Genomic DNA, 22,819 nt, shown 5'->3' on the forward strand with positions numbered 1-22,819 from the left:
GAGAAGGGTCAATCCTGGGCCCTGGAGGCAGCATGCACTGTTGGCCGAGCAGTGTCTGGTCAAGGTCACGGTGAAAGATGACGAGACGGTGCAGGATGCAGGGTGGGGGGCCTGGGAGTAGAGAAGCCGGGATCTGGCCTCGGTCTGGACCGAACTGCTGTGTGACCCTGGACAAGCCCCTCGCCCTCTCTGAGCCTCAAGGACAAGCAGATGAGCTCTGTCAACAGTCCTGGCTTTCTGGGCTCTAGGGGCATAGGGCTGAGCCTCTCGCCCCAGAGCAGAAGTTGGGGGTGGGGGGGAGCGGTAGACTCGGCAGGGAGAGCCCCGCCCGTGCGCCCGTCTCAGATCCTGGGAACCGTAAGCGCCTAATCTGCTGTTGACATTCCGCTGGCTCCCAAGGCCGCAGGCCGGGCTTGGGTTTCTCCCCCCCTGTGTGATCCTTGGGCGGCACAGCAGGCGGGCGCTCGGCGGGAGCACTTGCTTCGTGTCACTCTGGGGTGGATTAAGGACCCCAGGGCCGGGGGATCGGGGGTGCTGAGAAGAGGGGAGACGAGGGCAGGGCCGGGGCCAGCTGCCGGGCGGGGCTCTTCTTCCCCCGAAGTCCCCTGGCTGCTCAGGCCGGGGGGCAGGGGACAGGTGCTAACCGAGGCCCCACGACAGGCTGGGGGCGGGGAGCTGGAAAGAACAGTGCTGCCCCCCACTCAACAGGGGGAACCGGGCCCCCGGGGAGGGGAGCTGGCTGCCCGAGCTCACGTGGTTCCTGGGTCACGGAGGGCAGGGGAGAGGTTTTCAGCCTGGTGATGGCTCTCGGGCCTGCTCGGTCCCTCCCCTGCTGCCGCGTGGCCCGACACAGAGGACAGCATACAAGGATGACGGAGGCCACCGAAGTGTGGTGGCCCCGGGGTTTTGAGGGTGCGAGGTGGGGGTGGTCGGTGTGGCCGGGGAGGGCCCCCCGGGGGCTGGGAGTGGCATCCTGCTGAGCTGGGGCAAGGAGTGGGGGGTGCCCGTGTTGCACGGCCAGTGTGGCCCCTGGCAGGCAGACCCGGGACCCTGCCTTCCTAGCGACCTGGGCACATCCTGCTTTTCCAGGGGCCGGCCCCGTGCTCCGTGCTTGTTCCAGGGACTCTGAGCTGCCTGGTGGCCGGGAGAGGAACCTGGACAGGCCCTGGGAGATGCTGCTCCTTGAGCTGCCCCTGGAGTGGGGTCCGGGGCCGGCTGGGACCCCTGCCCCTCTCTCTTTCCTGCCCCCTCTCCTCTCATGCCTCCTGCGTGCTGGGAGCTAATCAGTGAGAGGCGATCTGAGACCGATGTGCCCCGAGAAGCTTCGCTGTTGACTGGGAGGGCGAAGACGAGGCCAAGTCTCCCTCCAAGGTCACAGCCAAGTCTCCAGTGGAGCAAGGGATGTGTTCTAGGACTCAGTATTCGGGGCTAGCGCTGTGGCGTAGCAGGTAAAGCCACCTCCTGCATTACCGGCATACCATATGGGTGCTGGTTCGAGTCCTGGCTGCTCCACTTCTGACCCAGCTCTCTGTAATGCACCCTAGGAAAGCGGTAGAAGATGGCCCAAGTCCTTGGGCCCCTGCACTCACGTGGGAGACCCAGAAAAAGCTCCTGGCTCCTGGCTTTGGATTGGCCCAGCTCTGGCCATTGCAGCCGCTTGGGGAGTGAATCAGCAGATGGATGATTTCTCTCTCTCTCTCTCTCTCTCTCTCTCTCTCTCTCTCTGCCTCTCTGCAGCTCTGCTTTTCAAATAAATCAATAAATCTTAAAAAAAAAAAAAGACTCGGTTTCCCCGTGTTGCCCCATCATAGTGAGAGTGAAACGTGACATCCCATAGAAAGTGCCGGATGCAGGGGCTGGCACTGTGGAGTGGGGGCAAAGCCACCCACCTCCTATGAGGCCGGTGTCCCATACGGGCGCTGACTTGTGTCCTGACTGCTCCACTTCTGATCCAGCTCCTTGCTGACGGCCTGGGAAGAGTGGCGGCAGGTGGCCAAGTGTTTGGGCCCCTGCCACCCATGTAGGAGACCCAGATGAGGCTCCTGGCTCATCCTGGCTTTGGCCTGGCCCGGTGTTGGCTGGTTGTGATCATCTGGGAAGTTCTCTCTCCATCTCTCTCTGTAACTCTGACTTTCAAATAAATACACCTAAAAAAAGGTACCTAATGCTGCCTGGCACACTAGCTTTATCCATTCGTTCATTCATTCATTAATCCACAAGCAGAGGGCCAGGCACCCTTCCAGAATTCCAAGTCATAATGGGCAACATCAATTATGAATTTTTTTAATTTAATTTAATTTAATTTTTTTGACAGGCAGAGTGAGACAGTGAGAGAGAGAGAGACAGAGACAGAGACAGAGAGAGAGAGACAGAGAGAAAGGTCTTCCTTTTTCCGTTGCTTCACCCCCCCAAATGGCCGCTATGGCTGGTGCGTTGCAGCTGGCACACTGCGCCGATCCAAAGCCAAGAGCCAGGTGCTTCTCCTGGTCTCCCATGCAGGGCCCAAACACTTGGGCCATCCTCCACTGCCTTCCTGGGCCACAGCAGAGAGCTGAACTGGAAGAGGGGCAACCAGGACAGAATCTGGCGCCCCAACTGGGACTAGAACCTGGGGTGCCAGCACCGCAGGCGGAGGATTAGCCCAGTGAGCCGTGGGGCCGGCCAATGGGCAACATCAGTTATGAATTACTCAATGCCAGCCCCGTGTAGAAAACTTGATTCACTCTCATTTGCTCCACACCAGAACCCAAGCAGCGGGCGCTGTCATCACGCCCATTTTATAGATGAGAATGGAGAGGCTCCGCAGCACGTCCGCGGTCACCTAATTCCCGAGCGCCAGAGCTGGGCGTTGAATCCGGCTCAGCCCAAGTCCCAGACTCGGCCCTGAGCCTGCAGACGGTGAGCGGGAACGGATCTCAGAATTCTCCTCTCCCGGCCGGCTGCACTGAAGGCTCCGTGAGGTCAGAGATGTGTCGGCTTCCGCACTCACCTCTGGCGCTCCTCCACCTGGCGCACAGTAGGCCCTCGGAGACGGAGGAGCAGCTCAGACCAAGTCTCCTGGGGTTTTGGGAGGGGACCCCGCCTTGCAGCTTGGCCTTGGGTGTCCACCGCCCAGCCTCCCCCGTGCCCCCCAGGCTTCGTGGAGATGGACCCGGCCCTGGATAGAATGTCAGTGGCTGAGCCCTTGAAAATCCGATCTCCCCCAGCCCATCCATCAGCAGCGAGACACGATCGTATTTTATAGCCGGGCTGGGGTGGGGGTGGCATGAAACCCAAGCCCCGCTCTGCCTGGGGTCCTGCCTGAGAGGGGATCAAGGCAGACCCTGGGCAGAGCCTTAACCCTTTGTGGTCTTGTCCCTACCAGCCACGGGTGCAGCTGCTCTCTGCCACCAGCCTTGCCCCAGCAGGTCCCTTAGGGTGATGGGGGTGGTTCATACAGGAAGGTGAGCAGGGCCTCTGGGATCCTGACTGCACCGGGGATCCACAGGGAGGCCAGTGGCTCAGAGGATGCTTCTTGGCCAAGCTGTGTCTGGCTCCAGATCTGCCCCCCGTGGCTGTGTGACCTCGGGCAGGTGGCTTCCCCTCTCTGGGGTCACACCTACGTCTCTCACTACCAAGGTCCTACTGTGTTCAACATGGCAAGAGCTCGACTCTTGGCTGTGGGTCCCATCCCGGCAATGGAGAGTCCAGTGAGACTCCAGTGTCTTCTAGGAATTGTTGGTTCCATCTTGGAACCTGCAGCCCAGACCGGAATTTCCAGTACTCCAGGTCACAGCCCAGGGTGGGTGCTCGGGCAGCCCGCATCCCGTATCAGGTGCCCGGTTCAAGTCCTGGCTCCTCCACTTCTCCTCCAGCTTCCTGCGGACGAGCACCCCTGGCCGGCGGCAGGTGATCCCTGGGCCCCTGCCACCCACACGGGGAACCAAGAGGGAGTTCCTGGCTCCTGGCTTCGGCCTGATCCAACCTGGACAGTCCATATGGGGAGTGAACCAGTGGATGGACGATCTCTCTCTATATCTCCATCTGTCTCTCTCTGCCTTTCCAAAAAAAAAAAAATAATAATAATGATCAAAATAAAAAAGGTCACACAGGAAGTTGCCTAGAATTAGCTGGGGGTGGGTTTCCTGTGCCCCCTCCCCCTCGCCCGGGGCTGCCCAGCTGCCCACGTCCCTCCCGGCCTCTGTCGCTGGAGAAGGAGCTGAGAGCATCCTGTCCCCATGAGTCAGGGCGCAGGGCAGCCGACGGCTGTCCCGCCTCACGGTCAGCAAAGTCTGGGGAACCCACAGTGGCCTTGGAGCCCCTGCCCCAGCTCTGCTCCCTGCAGGGGTGACCTGGGGGAGGAGCCCAAGGGCCTGCAGGGGAGCCAAGGACTCGTCTACCACCCTCCTCCCCAGAAGGGGGTGTGGGGCTGCAGGGGTGACGCCCCCCGCTTGGGGTGAGCCAGCCCTGGGGAGCGCCCCGAGCCTGCAGCCTCCACGTGATCATCTCTCGAATGGGGCGGAAAGCACCAGCTGGCCTGGTTGTCCGTGGACTTCAGTGCTGTGGCGACCTCTCGTGGGTGCCCCACCAGCAGGGGCCAAGTTTTCACCGCAGTGGCTGGAAAGGGGCTGAGCACCCCATCACCGAGGTCTATGCAAGCAGCCCCGGCGTTGTGAGGCTGGTGAGGGCCTCCTGAGGGAGGGGTGGATGGGAGGAGCGGGGTGGGGGAGTGGAGGGGGGAGGAGGTGCTGTCTGGGAGCCCCTTCCCCGCCCTTGGAGTGGCGGAGGTCATTTTGGGTGTGGGGTCAGCGGCTCCAGGAGCAGCTTCATCAGGTGGCTGAGGCCCTGGGGACGCGGGTGTCACACCAACAGCTGGAGGTGCCGGGCTGATGGATGACTGTTAGAAAATCAATTTTCTGAAGCCCAGTTAGTGGGCAGGCCCTGGGGACCTCAGGCTGCGGTGGGGAGGAGCTGTGTGCCCGGCAGGGAGGAGCTGTGTGCCCGGCAGGTGGGATGCACCCCCCCGCCACGCCCACTGCCTCGGCACAGGCTGAGCCTCAGGCTCAGGGACCCTCCTCCTGGGCTCCTGCAGGGGGAGGGGCAGAACCCAAGCCCTGCGATGGCGGTCAAGCTTCTAACTGGTCGTGTGACCCCTCTGGGCCTCAGTTTACCTGTCTGTAAGGAGTTGGCTCTAATTCCCTCGGTCTCTGGGCAACAGTAAGGCAGCCGGCCCCTGCCTGCTGCCCAGGTGCCCGCGGCATTCCCCTCCCGCCCTGCTCCAGCCTCCCCGTGGCTCTCTGCACACTTGCCCCGACACTCAGCCCTGTCCCCAGTGACTCCGTCTGCACCTGTCCCTCCAGCTGGACGCTCAGCTTCTGCAAGGGGCAGCCAGAGGCTTGGTACTCACTGTGGGAGCTCTCGGGCTTGCTCAGGCCCCGCACCTAGTAGGTCCTCAATCAACGCTCACTGAACGGACGAAGGGCGGGCCTTTGCTAGGAATCCTGGAGGTCCAAAACACAGCCCGTTGCCAGTTCGAGTCCTGGCTGCTCCAGCTTCCTGCTCTGGCCTGGGAAAGCAACGAAGACGGCCTAAGTCCTTGGGCCCTTACAGCCCGTTGCCAGTTCGAGTCCTGGCTGCTCCAGCTTCCTGCTGTGGCCTGGGAAAGCAAGGAAGACGGCCTAAGTCCTTGGGCCCTTACAGCCCGTTGCCAGTTTGAGTCCTGGCTGCTCCAGCTTCCTGCTATGGCCTGGGAAAGCAACAAAGACGGCCTAAGTCCTTGGGCCCCTGCACCACGTGGGAGACCCAGAATAATCTCCAGGATCCTGGCTTCGGATCAGCCCAGCTCTGGCTACTGTGGCCATTTAAAGAGTGAACCAGTGGATGGAAGACCCCTGTGTGTGCGTGTGTGTGTGTGTGTACCTCTCTATATAACTCTGCCTTTCAAATAAATAAATAAATCTTAAAAAAAAAATACGGAGGCTGGTGCTGTGGCATCGTGGGTAAAGCTTCTGCCTGCAGTCCCAGCATCCCACAAGGGTGGTAGTTCGAGTCCCGGCTGCTCCACTTCTGATCCAGCTCTCTGCTGTGGCCTGGGAAAGCAGTAGAAGATGGCCCAAGTCCTTGGGCCCCTGCACCCGCGTGGGAGACCCGGAAAAAGCTCCTGGCTCCTGACTTCGGATCAGCTCAGCTCCAGGCGTTGAGGGCATCTGGGGAGTGAACCAGCGGATGGAAGATCTCTCTCTCTGTCTCTCCTTCTCTCTCAAATAAATGTTAAAAACAAACAAACAAACAGAGCCCCTGTCCTCAGGGGCTAAAAGCTTGGGGGACACTGAAGGTGGTCCCACACGAACTCAGAAGGTCCGAGAGCAGGAAAGGCACGGAGCGGGGCTGGGTGGCTGTGCGCAGAATGCGGGCCCTGTCGTGGCCACGTGGGAGCCCAGCCCTGGGAGCTGGCTTGCTGCTGCCCCCGCCCCACTGCCCGCCGCTGCCCGGGGGCTCCTTCTCCTGGATCAGAGCAGCAGCCCTTCCTGCCCCGCGGCTGCCAGGTAGGGCAGTGCTGCCGGGGTCCACACAACAGACTCCCTCCCGTGGCCCTGGGCGAGCGATGGCTCCTTCCCAGCCCTGTGCGGCAGGGGGCCCAGCAGCTGCAGGCAGTGGGGGCTGTCACGGCGGACCCCTGGGATCATCGTGCCCGGCACACGGGCGGCACTCAGGAGTTCAAAAGAACATCCACACCCACACCCCAGCATGGAGAAGCGAGACCCGGAGCCGGGGGTCCCACATGGACCAAGCCTTCAACCACGTGCCCGCCTACGGTCCCCCTGAAGATGTCCAACTGTTCTCGCCTTTACCCCTCAATGTTACCTACTTTCTCCTACTTTCAGGCACAGCTTCTTAGGACCCTGCAGGAATCCTGTCTCTGCTCTCCACCTCCCAGGCTTGGAAAACTACAGCCAGAGGGGCCCGTCCTGAAGGCTTGTCGCCCATGCTCCCAGCGACAAGTCCTCAGACCCCCCCGCCCCTGCCAGAGGGAGCAGGGCCCAGGGCCCACGGCTGACAGCCGGCCAGAGGCCCGGAGAGCCACAGGTGCAACCTGGCAGTCTCTGGGGAGCTGCTGGAAGGCTTTTCCTCTCTCTCTCTCTCTCTCTCTCTCTCTCTCTCATTCTTCCTTGAAAACACACACACTCCCACACACACACACACAAAGGAACAGATCCCACAGATTGGAAAAATGGCCCAAATCCCGCATCTGGCCTTGCAACGCCTCTATGGCCCCTTCGGGCAGGGACACAGAGCCCGGGGACATGAGCGGCAGCCCGGCCGCCGCTGGGGAGGCCCATCCATCTCCCCCAGCTGGCGGCTGATGTGGGAAAGGCGCGCTGGCAGGGGCTGGCACCTGTTGCTCTCGCTCTCCCGAAGCTCACGGCGAAAGCCGTTCCAGTGTGTGTGTGTGTGTGTGTGTGCACGCGTGCGTGTGTGTGGGGGGGGCTCTCTGTCAGTCACCGACTCGAGGACTCCTGACATTGCCAGGGTGACAAGCCTGCTGGGAGAGCGTTTCTGCTCCAACGCCACATGGTGTCTCCCCACTTCCGGAAGAGGCACCAGGCCCCGGCGTGGGGGTCAGAGAGGAGCGAGAGCAAGGGAGAGTCGGCGGGCGGTTACTGTGCAGAGGGCGGCACAGGCAAGGAGGGGAGGGGCAAGCTGGGCTGAGGGAACAGCGTGTGTGCAGGTGCAGGGGCGCGGCAGGGCAGGGCTGACTGGGGGCACTGGTGGGGTGCAAGACGGGGGCTGGATGGCAGTGACGGGGGTCACTCCAGGACAGGGACACGGTCCAATCTGTGCTCAGCAGAGTCTGCACTCTCAGACGGAGGGGGCACTGACGGGGGTGGGCGGCAGGGCAGGGAGTGCTGAGTGAGGCTGGAAGCATGGTGGGTGCAGAGAGCAGGCTCGGGAGCGGACCCCCCTGGGCTATGCCCAGCCCCGCACTGCCAGCAGCATCCACCGGGAAGGCGCCTGCCCTCTCCGGCCTCAGTTTCTCTTCCTTGTAACGAGGGAGCTGGACGGGCAGGTGGTGGCAGCCCTCAGACCACCCCAAGTCACCGCCCAGCTCTGGCATTTATCAGCGGTGGGAACCTCTCTGAGCCTCAGTTTCCCTTGTTATACAATGCTCAACTCCTGAGGGCGTCGTGAGCATCGGCGTGCCATTCGGAGGGGGCCCGAGACAGGACTCAGCCCACAGGAAGTGGTCAGTGATGGAGAATGTCCTCTGTCTCAAGCCCCTCCCCAGTGGAGGTCACCCCACTGCTGTGATTGCTCCAACTGGGGGTTGCTGGGAGCCCAAGAGGGCTTGGCACATCTTAGGACCCTCCCTGGGGGGGAGGGGCACTCAGGTTTCAGAGCCGATTGGGACCTGCAGAGCTGGGAGGAGTTTTCCCAGGCTGGGGCGGCGGCAGCTGGAAGCCATCCGTCCCAGGCAAGGAGGGGGGATCAGGGGTCCTGCCAGGTCCTTGGCTGGGAACAAGCGCTCAGGAGGGGGCAGGACCCCCCCCCCCCCAGCCTGGAAAGATGAAATCCTTCTGCCAGGCAGCTGCTTGTGGGGAGGCAGAGCCCCAGTCAGCCTGGCCCTGGGCTCCCCCGGGGACGCGGGCCGTTTGCAGGAGGCGCTTGGAGCCCCATAGGCCTAGGAGCCAGGAGGGCTCTGCCTGGGAGCGGCCACCCGCTGTGCCTGGACAGCCTTCGGCACAGACCTGCCCTGGGCGGGTGGGGTGGGGGGCGTCTGAGGACTTGACCTAGGGTACTGAGGTTTCTCCTGGACATCCAGGGGCCACGCCCTAGGAGGCAGGGAGGTGGGGGCCCTGTGGCACAGTGAGAGCCACACTCTGGACCTTGGCAGACCCCGCCCTCCATTGCCAAGTTCAAGTTCATCTCAGGGCCGATATTATCCAACACAAAGTAGGTGCTCATTTATATTAAAGACATTGCTGGAGAGGCCAGAGATGAACACTTAGGACAGCGGAGTCCAGATGCCTGGGTTCCAACGACCCCTCAGCCACTGCCCGGCTGGGTCCATTAATTCGCATGCCTGCACCTCCATTTCTTTGAGGGCCACCCCCTGGGTGTGGCCAGAAAGGCTGTGAGCTCTCAGTGGGCCCGGGCTGGCCGTGTTATGATTGCTGCTACCAACACCGTGTTAACCAACACTGTTGGCCCAATCTGTGGAATGAGAAACTTTTTTAAAGTATAAAGATTTATTTATCTATTTGAAAGGCAGAGAGAGAGAGAGAGAGAGAGAGAGAGAGAGAGAGAGAGAGAGAGATCCTCCATCTGCAGCTCACTTCCTAGTGGCCAGGGCTGGGCCAGGCTGAAGCCAGGGGCAGCTGCCTCTTCTGCCAGGCCCTCTGTGCCCGGGGGACCCCACCTGTGCTGTGGGCGGAGTCTGGGGGGTCCCCGGGCTCACGCCAGCTGTGGAAGGAGTGAGTGTATGCTAACGCAGTGGCGTTACTGCTGATGCTTTGGTGGTGATGGGTGTGGGGTTGGCTTCGGGGTGCTGGTAGTGTGGGTAGTGGGGATTGGCTGGGCACGGGTGGAGGGGCCGTAGATGGCAATGGTGAGGTCAGCACTGCTGGTGTTGGCGCTCACGCCGCTGTCCACGGCAGTGCTGCCGGTGCTGTTGGCGCTGTTGGAGATATCGGTGTTGGTGCTGAGATTCCTGTTGGGTCACCTGAGGGGCGTGCTGATGTGGGTGCCGGTGCTGTTACAGGTGGTGGGGGTGATGACTGGCTCGCGTGGCCCGGCACCTGCCAGCCTTGCCGGAGCAGCCCGGGGGCCCAGGCCCCTCCCTCTGTCCCGCCGCACTTCCCCTAAGGGGTCTGACCATGTGCTTTAACATCTCGCTTTCCCTGTTTTCCTTCTGAAGATTCCAGCCTGGGCTGGAAAAGCACGTGGCCACAGTTCTGCTGGGTGACAGGGGGATCAGAGCGTCCGGCCAGGCCATCCAGAAAGTTCCTCCGTGGGCCGAGGAATTGGAGCCAACTTGGGATGGAGGCGAGACTTGGGAAGGCGGGTCCCAGAGCCTGTCCCGCTGGCTCTCCCCCCCCTCCCTCACACCCAGTCCCTCAAGCTCTCCCACCCCCCTTTCTGCCACACTCTTCCAGGGCACGCAGGCAGCAAGACTCCCCGGGGACCCTCGGCGCAGGCTGAGCTGAGGACGGCAGTGCGACTTTAGACTGGGGTTCCTTGAGAGCAGGACCCGTGGTCCCAGCAGCTGGTGAATGAATGAATGAATGAATGAAGGCTCAGACACAGCAGTGCCAGCCCTTTCTCAGGCTGCCACCGACTGGCAACATGACCAGTGGGTGCAAAGAAGTGGCACTCAGAGCTCTGGGGGAAAGGGAGAGGGGTCACCTCTGCCCAGGGGGCCCGCAGGAGGCTTCCTAAAGAGGTGACAAATGGGAGCCGGTGTTGTGGTGCAGTGGGTAAAGCCACCACCTATGTGATGTTGGCATCCTATATGGGCACCGGTTCGAGTCCTGGCTGCTCCGCTTCTGATTCAGCTCCCTGCTAATGGCCTGGGAAAAACAGCAGAAGATGGACCAAGTGCTTGGGCCCCTGCCACCCATGTGGGAGACCCAGATGAAGCTCCTGGCTTCAGCCTGGCCCAGTGCTGACCGTTGCAGCCATTTGGGGAGTGAACTAGCAAATGGAAATGGAAGACCTCTCTCTCTCTCTCTCTCTCTCTCTCTCTCTCTCTCTCTCTCAGTTTAAAAAAAAAAGTAGGTGACAAATAATGAGCACCTTAGGACAACATCACTGGGAGGCTGGAGGTGGGGACACGCCTGGAGCTGAAGCAGTGGCCTCCCCTCGGGCCAGCGGCCTCACCTCCCGGCCTCCCCTGCCTGAGACGGTGGCTGAGTTGGGGCTGAGGCCCTGCGGAGCCGCTCTGTAGCAGGGGATGTGGTGGGACTCGGCCACTGCCTTCTGTGGGGGGTCGGGGGGCTGCTTGGGCCTGTCCTACAACGCTCCCAGAGGCCGTCCGGTTTAGTGGCTCCTCGGGGGCCTGGGGCTTCCACTGAGGCCTCTTTGGGGAGGAGAAGAGGCCTGAGGGGCCCTGCCCCAGGCACAGCCGCGCCTCTCCCCTGCATCTGCTCGGCTGGGCCTGGGAGGAAGTTTTCAAAAGGCGGGGCTGTCTCAGCTTCACCCCCAGCAGGCGGCTACTGGTGAGTCTTCCTCCAGTCATGATCAAACTCCCTGCTGTGGCCCACGGGGCTGACATGGCCAGCCCCTGCCCACCCCTGCCAGCCCCTGCGCCTCGTGATCCCGCCACAGGCACCCTCCTGCTCCCCGAGGCTGGGACACCCAGCAGATCCGCGCACATCTAGGGCTGTGAGGCCTTGTCCTGTGGTTCAGGTCCAGGCACTGGTGCCTGCCCGTGGCTCCTGCCTCGATGGGCCACGGAGAAGGCCCGTGCCCCTTCGCTACTGTGTCCCTGGGGCCCAGCACTCTTGGGTTATGGACGGAGGAGCCGAGGCCCAGAGAGGGCTGGGACCACCCGGGGGGCCACAGAGGGTCCGTGACAGAGGCTGCTGCTGTGTCCCCAGGCCCAGGCCCTTCTCTGCCTCTCCTGCGCCCGGTCCCCACCCTCTGCCCTAATCCTCGCCTTCCTCTGAGTGCTCCCTGGGCCATCTGCAAGCTGGGGTGGGCATGGGAAGCTGGCAGCGGCCTCGCCTCCTCGCTCCCGCCCCTGGGGCTGTGGCAGGAAGTCCCCCCCTCCCCAGCCCTGGCCACTTGGCCCGGATCCCTCTCCTCTAAGCCCCAGCCTGGGAAAGGCCCCCTGGCCCCAGTGTGGCATTCCAGGACCAGCTTTGCCAAAGGCCTCAGCTGGGACGGTGAGGACAGGAGGGGCTGGCACCAGAGCCTCAGGGTGGGGGAAGGGTCACAGGAGCCCACTCCTGTCCCTGTCACCCCCTTTCTCCATCTCGGTCGCAACAGAGGTCCCAGCTGCGAGAGGTGATGGAGGGGAGAGGGTCTGACTTGGGGGTGGCACCCGGCCAGGGAGGGGCGGTCATGGCACGACGCGAAAGAGGCCAGGCCACTTCTGGGCGACGCCCCTGAAAACCGATTCTCCGGGTGCAGAGCCAACAGGCGGGCTTAGCGAGGTCCCTTGGGGTCTGCCCGAGCTTGTGGGCTCAGCCCTGTGGGGCTGCCGTTCCCAGGGAGGCTGGGCTCCCCCAGTGCCGTCAGGTTCCAAGGAACCGCCGCCCGTCTGAACAAGCAAGTCTGCGGCCAGTTAGACAAGGGCGGGCGGCAGCAGCCGTATCAACCGTGACGCTGTTTACCTCGCAGCTTCTCTGCGCTGTGTTCCGGGGCGGGACCTGAGCCGCCTGCCCGTCACACTTGTATTCCGGTTCGCAATGATGGGGTGCACTCACTCTTACCTGGTGGGAGTGCCACAAACAGGAAGGTGTTACGCACTCCCATTTTGCAGACGAGGAAACTGAGGCTCTGGGGCTGGAGCTTTACCCAAGGGCTCCCAGCTGGCATGCAGCGGGCATGGGGCTTTGAAGGCAGAGGCCACGGCCTGCAGTGGGGGAGTAGGTGGCAGAGCGCCCTGGAGGCAGGGCCCACGGAGCCAGCGGCCAGGAGAGGGAGTCGCCGAGCCTGAGAAACTGCAGACTTGCAGTGCCATCGGCTCCAGAACAAACAGGCAAACCACCAAGGAACACTTTCTAGAGTTTGCTTGTTTTTCCTTCTGATGGTCACAGTCGGGCAAGCTCATTATGGAAAAGACAGTCACGGAGAAAGACGAAAATAAACAGCCCCGCCCGACGGCGGGAGCTGCGGCGGGGGGGGGGGGGGAAGCAGACCCCCGTTCTGCTCAAATCCCCTGAAACGCAGATTCCTGCTTTGCAAGGTGGGGAGATGAATGACCCCGTGGACATCGTGGAGGTGCGGGGGTACAACAAGGAGGCGCTGGCCGAGAGTCGGGGCTGGGGGCTGCAGCCGGTGACTTCTTGCAGTGTGGCCGGGCGGGGTGGCTCCCTGCTTCCCTGTGACTGCCCGGCCGCTCCTGCCTTAGGCTCCTGCTGAGGGGACTTTGAGCCTTTTCCCCTAGAGTTACGTCCTCCGTAGCTCCAAGTTCAACAGCAAAGCCAGGTTGACCTTGGACCCATGTGTGGTGCAGGTCTCTGCCATTTCATCACATGTGAGATTCGCATGACAGCTGGCACACAGCGGGCAGAGACCCCCCCCATCCGTCCTCCTTACCCCTGGCAACCGCTGACTCTTCTGCATCTCAGTGTTTTCATGGTTTTGGGAGAGCTGTGTGGCATACGGCCTCTTTTTCCCTTAAAAAAAAAAACCTCCTTTTTAATGAAAATATTTTTTAAAACTTTTATTCATTTTATTTTCTTTATTTGAAAGGCAGAGAGAGAGAGAGACAGAGAGAGAGAGAGTTCCCGTCTGCTGATTCACCCCCAAATGCCTGTAACAGCCAGGGCTGGGCCAGGCCAGAGCCAGGAACCCCATCTGGGTCTCCCACGCGGGTGGTGAGGTGTCGGCTACTTGAGTCATCGCCTGCTGCCCTCCCCTGGAGTCATCGTTGCCCCCTCCCCACCCAGCCGAGTGTGTGCTAACAGGAAGCTGGAGGCAGGAGCTGGATGCGGGACTCTGACCCGGGATGGGGGATCCAAGGCGCAGCGGAACTGCTATGCCAAATGCCCACCCTTGCACATGACTTAAACAAAGAAGATTTTTTTTATTTATTTATTTGAGAGGTAGAGTTACAGACAGAGAGAGGGAAAGATAAAGAGAGAGGTCTTCCATCTGCTGGTTCACTCCCCAGATGGCCACAACGGCCGGAGCTGGGATGATCCAAAGCCAGGAGCTTCTTCCAGGTTGTCCACCTGGGTGCAGGGGCCTAAGCACTTGGGCCATCTTCTGTTGCTTTCCCAGGCACATTAGCAGGGAACTGGATCGGAAGAGGAGCAGCCGGGACATGAACTGGCGCCCATGTGGGATGCCGGCACCACAGGTGGAGGCTTAGCCCACTACAGCACAGCGCCAGTCCAGAATATGGCCTTGTGAAGTTGGCTGTCAAAAAGTCAGCATGATTGTCCCCAGAGGCATCAAGAGCCCGTTCCGTCGGATCTCTGAGTGGCGGTCCGTGGTTCCGCGGCACCACCATGAGCTGCCCCGTTCGCCCGCAGCGGACACCTGGGCTCCTTCCAACACTGGACCGCTGCAAAGGAAGCTGCTCCTAGCGTTCGTGTCCAGGGCTTCCTGTGGCCACCACTTTGCACCTCGCGTGGTCAGAGCAGGTTTCAGCTTTTTAAGATACTGCAGACTAGGGGCAGATGGCAAGAGAGAAGGCAGCAGAAAGAGAGCCTGGGGAACAGGACGTGGGTGGATTTGTGTTAGAAAGACCACTCCGGCTCTAGTGGGCCAGAGTAGGTGGGAAAAGAGGCAGAGGGAGAGTGGCGGGCCCGGCAGGGGCCAGGCAACGTGGAAATGCAGGCAGCCGGGACCTCAGGGGCTGGGAGACCCCCATCCGACATTGTGGAAGTGGGACCCCGACAAGGCTCTGACCGGTGGGCAGTCACACAGAGCGGAGGTGGCAAAGCAAGGGTTTGGGTGAAGAAGGGAGACGTTGAACGAGCTCCTGGCCCCCCGACAGACCACCCCCTTCCCCAGGATTCCCCCCAGCCCCCGGCTTCCATTACCTAGTCCCACCCCCCACACCCCGAAGCCTGCCCAGCACACTCGGACAGTCACATCCCCAAGGCTGGCCCAAGCCTCTCCTGAGCTTCCTCCCGTGCTGGCCTCTCTGGAGACCACCTCGCTGGCCACCAGCCAGACTTGGCAGCTAAACTCGGAGCGACTAATGGAAGCTGATGGCCAAAGGGCCGCTCTGTTAATTGGGATCTAATCAGAGGCGGCTGCAGCCACAGCTGCCGTGGATGGCTGCAGCCCATGGCGCCCGTGCCCCCAGTACCCCACCTGCCCCTGCCGCAGAAGAAGGGGCCCAAGCTCCAGACGGTGGGGGTCTCCATGGGCCCTCATGCACGCGTTCCACAAGGATTTATGGAGGTGACCCCAGCCAGGAGTTGACAATACAGCTGTGACGGAGACGGAGGTGAACCTGAGGGTCCTAATCCTGCGTTCCTGGGCTGGACAACCTGGGTGCAGGGCCAGGGGCAGGAGCGGGGCAAGACCATCTCAGTGCGGGGCGCGGCGCACCTGGAGACGAAAGCAGGGAAGGGCATGGGGACTCCCGGCCAGGAGGTGGACCTGTGCTTGAGCTGACGCGACTAAGGACGTGGAGAAGGAGGGGCCAAGCAGAGATCTGGGAGGAGAGCATTCCTGCAGTTGCAAGACCGGGACTTGGAGCCGGGAATCAGGAGTCACCGGGTAGCCCCAAGTAAGGGCCTTTTCCTCTTGGGGCCCTGTTGCTCTCGGGATGGAGTCAGACTCACTCACGCTCCCAAGCCTTAGCTGCTGTGCAGGTGGAAACTGGGAGGGCCACGCGGCTGTGCAGAGCAAGGCTGAGGTTTCGTCTGGGGCAGCTCTGGCAGGGGCGTGCAAAGTCCAGCCGGAAGCCTGCTGGGCCGAGCTGCAGACGGGCAGCAGGCCCAGGTTTCACACAGCCGGGCTAATTGAATTAACTCTTAGCACTTCTGCAGCTCAGGCCCCCAAGCTCAAGGCTTCTCACATTCAGCCAAGTGCGGCGGTAATTTAGAAAAAGGTGTGATTTCATTTCTCCACCGTGGCTGGACAGAGTCATCCTGCAGGTGCTACCCCTGAGGAGGTAGACCAGATGGCTCCAGGAAGAGCCTTGCCTCAGATGGGAATTGGGGGGATTAAGGACAGGCAGGTGCAAAGCTGCAGTGAGACTCGGGGCTCCCCCTCCTGTCCTCACCCCGGGAACACTCAGAATGGCGGGGAGCATCGGCCCCTGCTTGAGGGTCTCACTGTCTGATGGAGGAGGCTTGGCCGTTGCCCTGGGAGAGCTTCCTGTCTGATTTCAGAAACTAAAGCAACAAACTTGCAAACACCAAGGAGTTCATGAACAAAATGGGACTTGTTCGCTGGGGCTCCGGGGCAGCGCGGCACAGGCTTTGCTTGGCATGAATTTGGTGGCGGCACAGGCACCTGTGTGTTTGGGTGGGAGGGGCTCGTGAACCTGGGGGCTGCCAGCGGTGGAGCAAGGGGTACAGGGAGCCGGTTCCAAGGCTAGGCTGCGTGGCTTCACACCTGGCTCCAGCATCTACGGCGGTGTGACCTTGAGCGGGTTATCTGGCCTCTTGTGTTTCAATTTCTTTTGTCTGTAACATGAGCAGTTGTGGGACTTCGATTAAGCCATCCAAGGAGGGGTTGGTGCCCATTATGCAGACGGGGAGACTGAGGCCCAGAGAACCTGGACGACCTAAAGGCAGGCGGCACATCCTGCTCACCGCGGCCTCCTCAGCACGCGGGTTTCCATCAGGCAACAGCTGTGGAATGGGCGATGAGAGGAGGCAGGAATGGGGCTGGAGGCAGCAGGGCACTCAGGACACTGCACTGTCCCCTGGGCTGGAGCGGAGACTCTGACCCAGACATCGTCTGCCTGCCCCGCCCTGCCCACCCCATAGGCAGACTTCCGGACGGGGCCCTGCGCCAGGGCTGTCCTCTCTGTTCCTAAGCCAGGCAGGTTTGTGTGATGGGCGTGGACCGGGGGCCCATCCAAGGTCTCAGCAAACCTCGTATCTGGCCGGGAAGACAACAAACGCAGCAGAAGAGCGTCTGTGACGTCCCGTGGATCAGTCTGAGCGTCCTAGGCCCGGGGCGGTACAAGCCGAGGCAGCGGGGGCGGGGCTGGGGGGGGGAGCTGGCTCAGCCCTGGGTAAATCACAGCAAGTGGCCAGTCGCTGCCCATGAGCCCAGGCAGGGCGGGCAGCGAAAGCGGAGACGACGGAGCTGACAGGTGTGGGTGCACGGTGAGGCGGGGGCTCTGGGCGGCTCCCCCCACCCCGACTGCTCTCAGGAACCTGGTGGTGCGAGCTGCTTCCAGATGAGCCCTGCTGAACACACTCACGTAGTCTTTGCAGACCCCAAAAGCATCCCTTATTTTGTGTGTGGAGAGGGGGCTTCTTGAACCGGGCATTGCCTGCTGAGTAGGAGATTCTGGGCTCACTCCCATGGGCCTTGTCACCCCCACCCCGCCCCCTGTCGCTGGCTGGCTGACACCTATGTGCCTGGGCAGGTGCTGTTCGCTCTGCTTCCTTCCTGCCCCTACTAGGCCACCTGGCAAACACCTGCCCTTGTGGCAATGACAAAAGCAGCCAAGAGAGAGAGAAAGGCTGCTTATTGGTTTTTTTTTTTTTTTTTTTTTTTGACAGGCAGAGTGGACAGTGAGAGAGAGAGACAGAGAGAAAGGTCTTCCTTTGCCGTTGGTTCACCCTCCAATGGCCGCCGCGGCCGGCGCGCTGCGGCCGGCGCACCGCACTGATCCAATGGCAGGAGCCAGGAGCCAGGTGCTTTTCCTGGTCTCCCATGGGGTGCAGGGCCCAAGCACCTGGGCCATCCTCCACTGCACTCCCGGGCCACAGCAGAGAGCTGGCCTGGAAGAGGGGCAACCGGGACAGAATCCGGCGCCCCGACCGGGACTAGAACCCGGTGTGCCGGCGCCGCTAGGCGAAAGGCTGCTTATTGTGATCCGCGTCTCGCAGGGACTCGAGGGCAGGCGAGGACAGGAGGAGCTTTGGCGGGGACCCCAGGGAAGGCTCCGCTGTGCCCAGATTGGAGGCTGCAGGTGATTGGTTGGGGGGGGCATGTGTGGCTTTCTCTGGTTGGTGCTAAGTTGGAAGCAGGAAATGCGGGGAGCTGATGATAGCGAATGAAGTCCTGGCCACTGTGGAAGTCATTTCAGCCCCCTGGGGTGTCACGGAGCTTGCCGCAGGCGCGCCCGCCCGGGCTGTGTATGCAGAACACAGAGCTGCTCTCCCACCGGAGCGGGGGCGGAGGGGTGTGGATCGGGGTCTGTGTTTCTACATTGCCCTGGCCACGGTCCGCTGGGTGTGCAGGCTGTCTACGCCCTTCCAGAGCAAGACCAGGGCCCCTCCTGCCGCACGCCTGCCCTGGACCCCGGAGCCGGGTCGCCCGCCCTGGCTCCCACGTGGATTTTCTGTGGAATGGTCAGGGCTCACTGCCACGTCCCCGTGGATTGGCAGGTTGTGTCTCGAGCCGGCTTCCTCTCCTGTGAGATGGAGAGACGATGGGACTATGGTGAGAGCAGCTGAGATAAGCAATGCACACACACAGTGCGTAGGACTATGCTGGCATCGCCTCTACTCCGGGAAGCACCAGCGGGTGGGGACTACCGTTTAAGAATCTCCTTCGTGGCCGGCGCTGTGGTGCAGTGGATATAAGATTGCTGCCGGAGACACCGGCATCCCATATGGGCGCTGGTTCAAGTCTCGGCTGCTCCACTTCCGATCCAGCTCTCTGCTATGGCCTGGGAAAGCAGTAGAAGATGACCCAAGTCCTTGGGCCCCTGTACCCACGTGGGAGACCAGGAAGAAGCTCCTGGCTCCTGGCTTCAGATCAGGCCAGCTCCAGCCGTTATAGCCATTTGAGGAATGAACCAGTGGATGGAAGATCTCTCTCTCTCTCTCTCTCTCTCTCTGTGTGTGTGTGTGTGTGTGAGTGTGTGTGTGTAACTCTGCCTTTTACATAAAGAAAAATAATTTTAAAAAATCATTTTATTTATATGAAAGAGTTACAGAGAGAGGTAGAGCCAAAGAGAGAGAAAGGTCTTCCATTCCTCTGGTTCACTCCCCAAATGACCACAATGGCCAGAGCTGAGCTGATCCGAAGCCAGGAGACAGGAGCGTCTTCCAGGTCTCCAACATGGGTGCAGGGGCCCAGGGACTTGGGCCATCTGCTACTGCTTTCCTGGCCCATAGCAGAGAGCTGGATCGAAAGTGGAGGAGCCGGAGCTTGAACCGGCACCCATATGGGATGCCGGCACTGCAGGCTGGGGCTTTAACCACTGTGCCTCAGCGCTGGCCCCCCAAAATCATTTTTTTTAAAGTAAGCTTCTCCTTTGTGGGGTGGTTAGGTAACGTCAGCTCCAGGCCCTCCCCCTCCTCATCCACGCACCTGTCAACCTGACCCCCATTAAACTGGGAGCCTCTTGAAAGCAAGGACAATTTTTCTTTTTTTAAAAGACTTTATTTATTTATTTGAGAGGTAGAATTACAGACAGAGAGAGGGAGAAACAGAGAGAGAGGTCTTCCATCTGCTGGTTCACTCCCCAGATGGCCGCAACAGCTGGAGCTGCACCCATCTGAAGCCAGGAGCCAGGAGCTTTTGCTGGGTCTCCCACGTGGGTGCAGGGGCCCACAGACTTGGGCCATCTTCTACTGCTTTCCCAGGCCATAGCAGAGAGCTGGATTGGAAGTGGAGCAGCCGGGACTCGAACCGGTGCCTGCATGGGACATCGGTGCTGCAGGCGGAAGCTCAGCCGACTACGCTGCAGTGCCAGCCCCCACTGTGTTTTCTTATTCATCTGTGTTGTTCATGTCTAGCTCAGGGTCAGCCCTAGCGATGGGAGCCCAGAGGAGCTGTGCCAAGCAGGTGAGTGAGTGAGTGAGTGAATGGGTACACAGGGTGGGCTCAGCTTTACTTCCCTCTGCTCACAGGTATGATCTGGCCACCCCTCTTCCTGGGTCCCTGTGAGTGTGGAGTCAGGGGTTGTGGCTGGGACCCAGGCCCCTGGGGGAGTTTTATGGGGAGTGGGAGGAGGGGATGAGGCTGCACCCGCGGGCAGTCTTGTGCCGCCCAGGGCTCTGCCGGCTGGTCTGGCTTCCTCCAGAGGGAGGAGCTCCCCGTTGCTGGGGGCGTGTAACTCAGATCGGGGATGCCCAGAGCCCTTCACTCAGACATTGATCCTGACCTGCACCTGTCCACGTCCTGGGCATCTCTAAATCGTGGTGGTGGGAGGAGCAACGTGGGACCGAAAATCGAGCAGCCGGGTGATTCCCACAGCCTGGGGTCCCTGGTTCTCTCTCTTTCGCAGGCATCACCGCAAAACACGCACAGGGAAAGGCAGCGGTTCCCGAAAGCCCACCAGCAGGGGTCGCTGTGGGACACCAAGGGGCCGCTGAGCCAAGCGCTGAAGGGAGCGGCTAAGTGTTCACTTCCAAGTTGGTTTTAAAGTTGTTAAGATTTACTTAGAGGGGAGAGAGAGAGAGAGAGAGAGAGAGAGAAAATTGAGAGAGTGGGAGGGAACTTCCATCTGCTGGTTCACTCTCCAAATGGCTGCAACAGCCAGGGCTGGGCCAGGCCAAAGCCAGGAGCCAGGAGCTCCATCCGGGTCTCCCCTGTGGGTGCAGGGGCCCAGGCACGTGGGTCGTCCTCCACTGCTTTCCAGGTGCATTAGCAGGAAGCTGGATGCCAGCATTGCAAATGGCAGCTGAACCCACCACGGCACAACACCGGCAGTTCTTTCTTCTCCTTCTCCTTCTTAGATTTTATTTATCTATTTGAGAGGTAGAGTTATAGACAGTGAGAGAGAGACAGAGAGAGAAGTCCTCCACCTTCTGGTTCACTCCCCAGATGGCCACAACATCCAGAGCTGGGCTGAGCCGAAGCCAGGAGCTTCTTCCAGGTCTCTCACGTGGGTGCAGAGGCCCAAGCACGTGGGCCATCTTCTACTGCTTTCCCAGGCCACAGCAGAGAGCTGGATTGGAAGAGGAGCAGACAGGACTCGAACCGGCATCCACAGGGGATGCTAGGGACGCAGGCGGAGGGTTAACCTACTGCACCACAGAAGCAGCCCTAGTTCTTCCTTCTAACAGAACTGAATTTAGAGTTGTCTTCTTGGATGTGCGGTGCTTTCTGTGAGCTGTTGAAGAAATTCTTTCCTGCTTTGGACACGAAGATGTCCTACTTGAAGTTGCACCATTTTACCTCTGCCCCTTCGGATGCGCACTCTGGCTGGAGCGGCTTCCGGGTGCCGTGTGTGGTGTGCGGTGTGCCATGTGCCATGTGTGGGTTTGGATTCGCATTCTCGGCTGGGTTCCACTTGTGCCGCCGCCGTGTCGGGGACTCCGATCATCTTCCTCTCGCTAGCAGAGCGGCACCTCGGGCCATCCGTCTCACACCTCCCACCTCCGAGGGCTGGACACCGGCTTTGCCCTTGGACCACCTTCTGCCGGGGCCCCCGCAGGGCTGATCTCTGATGGACTCCGCCGCTGTCCCCCCTCCCCCCGCAGGTGCGGGAGCTCCAGGCGAATGCGCACCTCTTGCTGGGAGCACGTCCTCTGGCCCAGACACAGCCTTGACCCCTCATCCTCCCGCTCCCTCACTCACTTATTCACTCCTTCTCCCTCCCCCTCACCAAGACCCCCCAAGTAAAATCCCAGCCCCGCCCTGGCCTCCCCATAGGGGTTGGAGCCATCTGGCCCTGTCTATGTCCCATCCATGCAGATTTCACCTCCTCTCTCCCGAGGCCGACTTGAAATCCACGAGGGAGCCCAGGTCGCACACGCACGGTTGGGTGCGTCCCCATGGGTGTCCAGGTCCAGACTGCCCCTCCCAGCCCCTGCCAGCCGAGAGGACCCCGCGCCGCCCAGCACCCCCAGGCCTCCTCCTGCCCACACAGCCCCGCCTCCTTGCAGAGGCAGCCACTGCTCAGATCTCCATCAGCGCGGATCGGCTTAACCTGTCCTTGGCCCTCATGGGCCCCCTCGGTAACACTGAACCCTTGTCTGACGCCTCCTGCTGGTCGCCCATCTCCAGCCAGAGCCTTCACGCTGCAGGGGCAGCTCCTCTGTTCACGGCTGAGCTCCCCCCGCCCGCCCCACGCCTGCAGAACAGGGGCCGACACAGACCTGGCTGAATACCTGCAGAACAGACAAATACAGAGGGTCTGGGGCGTCCCCATCGCTGGGAGGCAGGAGGCGACAGGGACCAGGTCACAGGTGCCGGGGCTCCGCCTCCTGCCTGCTCCCCGGATGCGGCTGACTTGCTTCAGCGTCCTCATCCGTCAGGAGGGGACAGGACGGGTTCCCGTGTCCCAGGTCGTGAGGATCACAGGAGTTAATTGTAGCAACCCAGGTGAGCGAGGGCCACGCGTGCTGACACCTGCGCTAACTGACCGGCCCTGTTCACTTGTCACTGAGGTCATTCATTCATTCACTCGCTCAGCAGGTGTTTACTGAGGCCCACGTGGAGCAGGGAACAGCACCAAGTCCCCATCTTCAGGGAGGGGACGCGTGCATTAGTCAGCGTACAGTCTAAGCTTCTAGAACAGACAGAATCTGATGGTTGAAATGACAGAGGCGTTTTCTGTTCGTTTTTATCTTGAGTGACTGCGCCATCCTTGACCTGTAGCTTCTATCTCCAAGTTCAATGTGGCTGCTGGAGCTCCTGCCACCTCGTCTGCAACCCAGCCAGCAGGAAGTGGGAACAGGCCAGAGAAGTGTTCTTTCTCTGCAAGGCAGGCCTCAGAAGTGTCTGATGTCACATTTTCCTACCTCCCATTGAGCAGAACGTAGGCCTGTGACCAACTCTAGCCACCACTGAGGATTCGAATCTGCAGACGCAGTTTCTAAGAGCTGGGAACTAGCAGTCTGGGACACTAACCCAACACCCCCCGAGGGAGCTGGGCCCACTGCCGGTAGCTTGGGCTACGAGAGGTCGGCACTGTGGCACAGTGGATTAAGCCACAGCCTATGACACGGGCATCCCATGTGGGCGCCGGTTTGAATCCCGGCTGCTCCACTTCTGCTGCAGCTCCCTGCCAATGCGCCCGGGAAAGCAGCACAGGGGACTCGAGTGCTTGGGCCCCTGCCACCCACGT

Source organism: Oryctolagus cuniculus, chromosome 7 (genome assembly GCF_964237555.1).
Source record: "Oryctolagus cuniculus chromosome 7, mOryCun1.1, whole genome shotgun sequence".
Taxonomy (NCBI): domain Eukaryota; kingdom Metazoa; phylum Chordata; class Mammalia; order Lagomorpha; family Leporidae; genus Oryctolagus; species Oryctolagus cuniculus.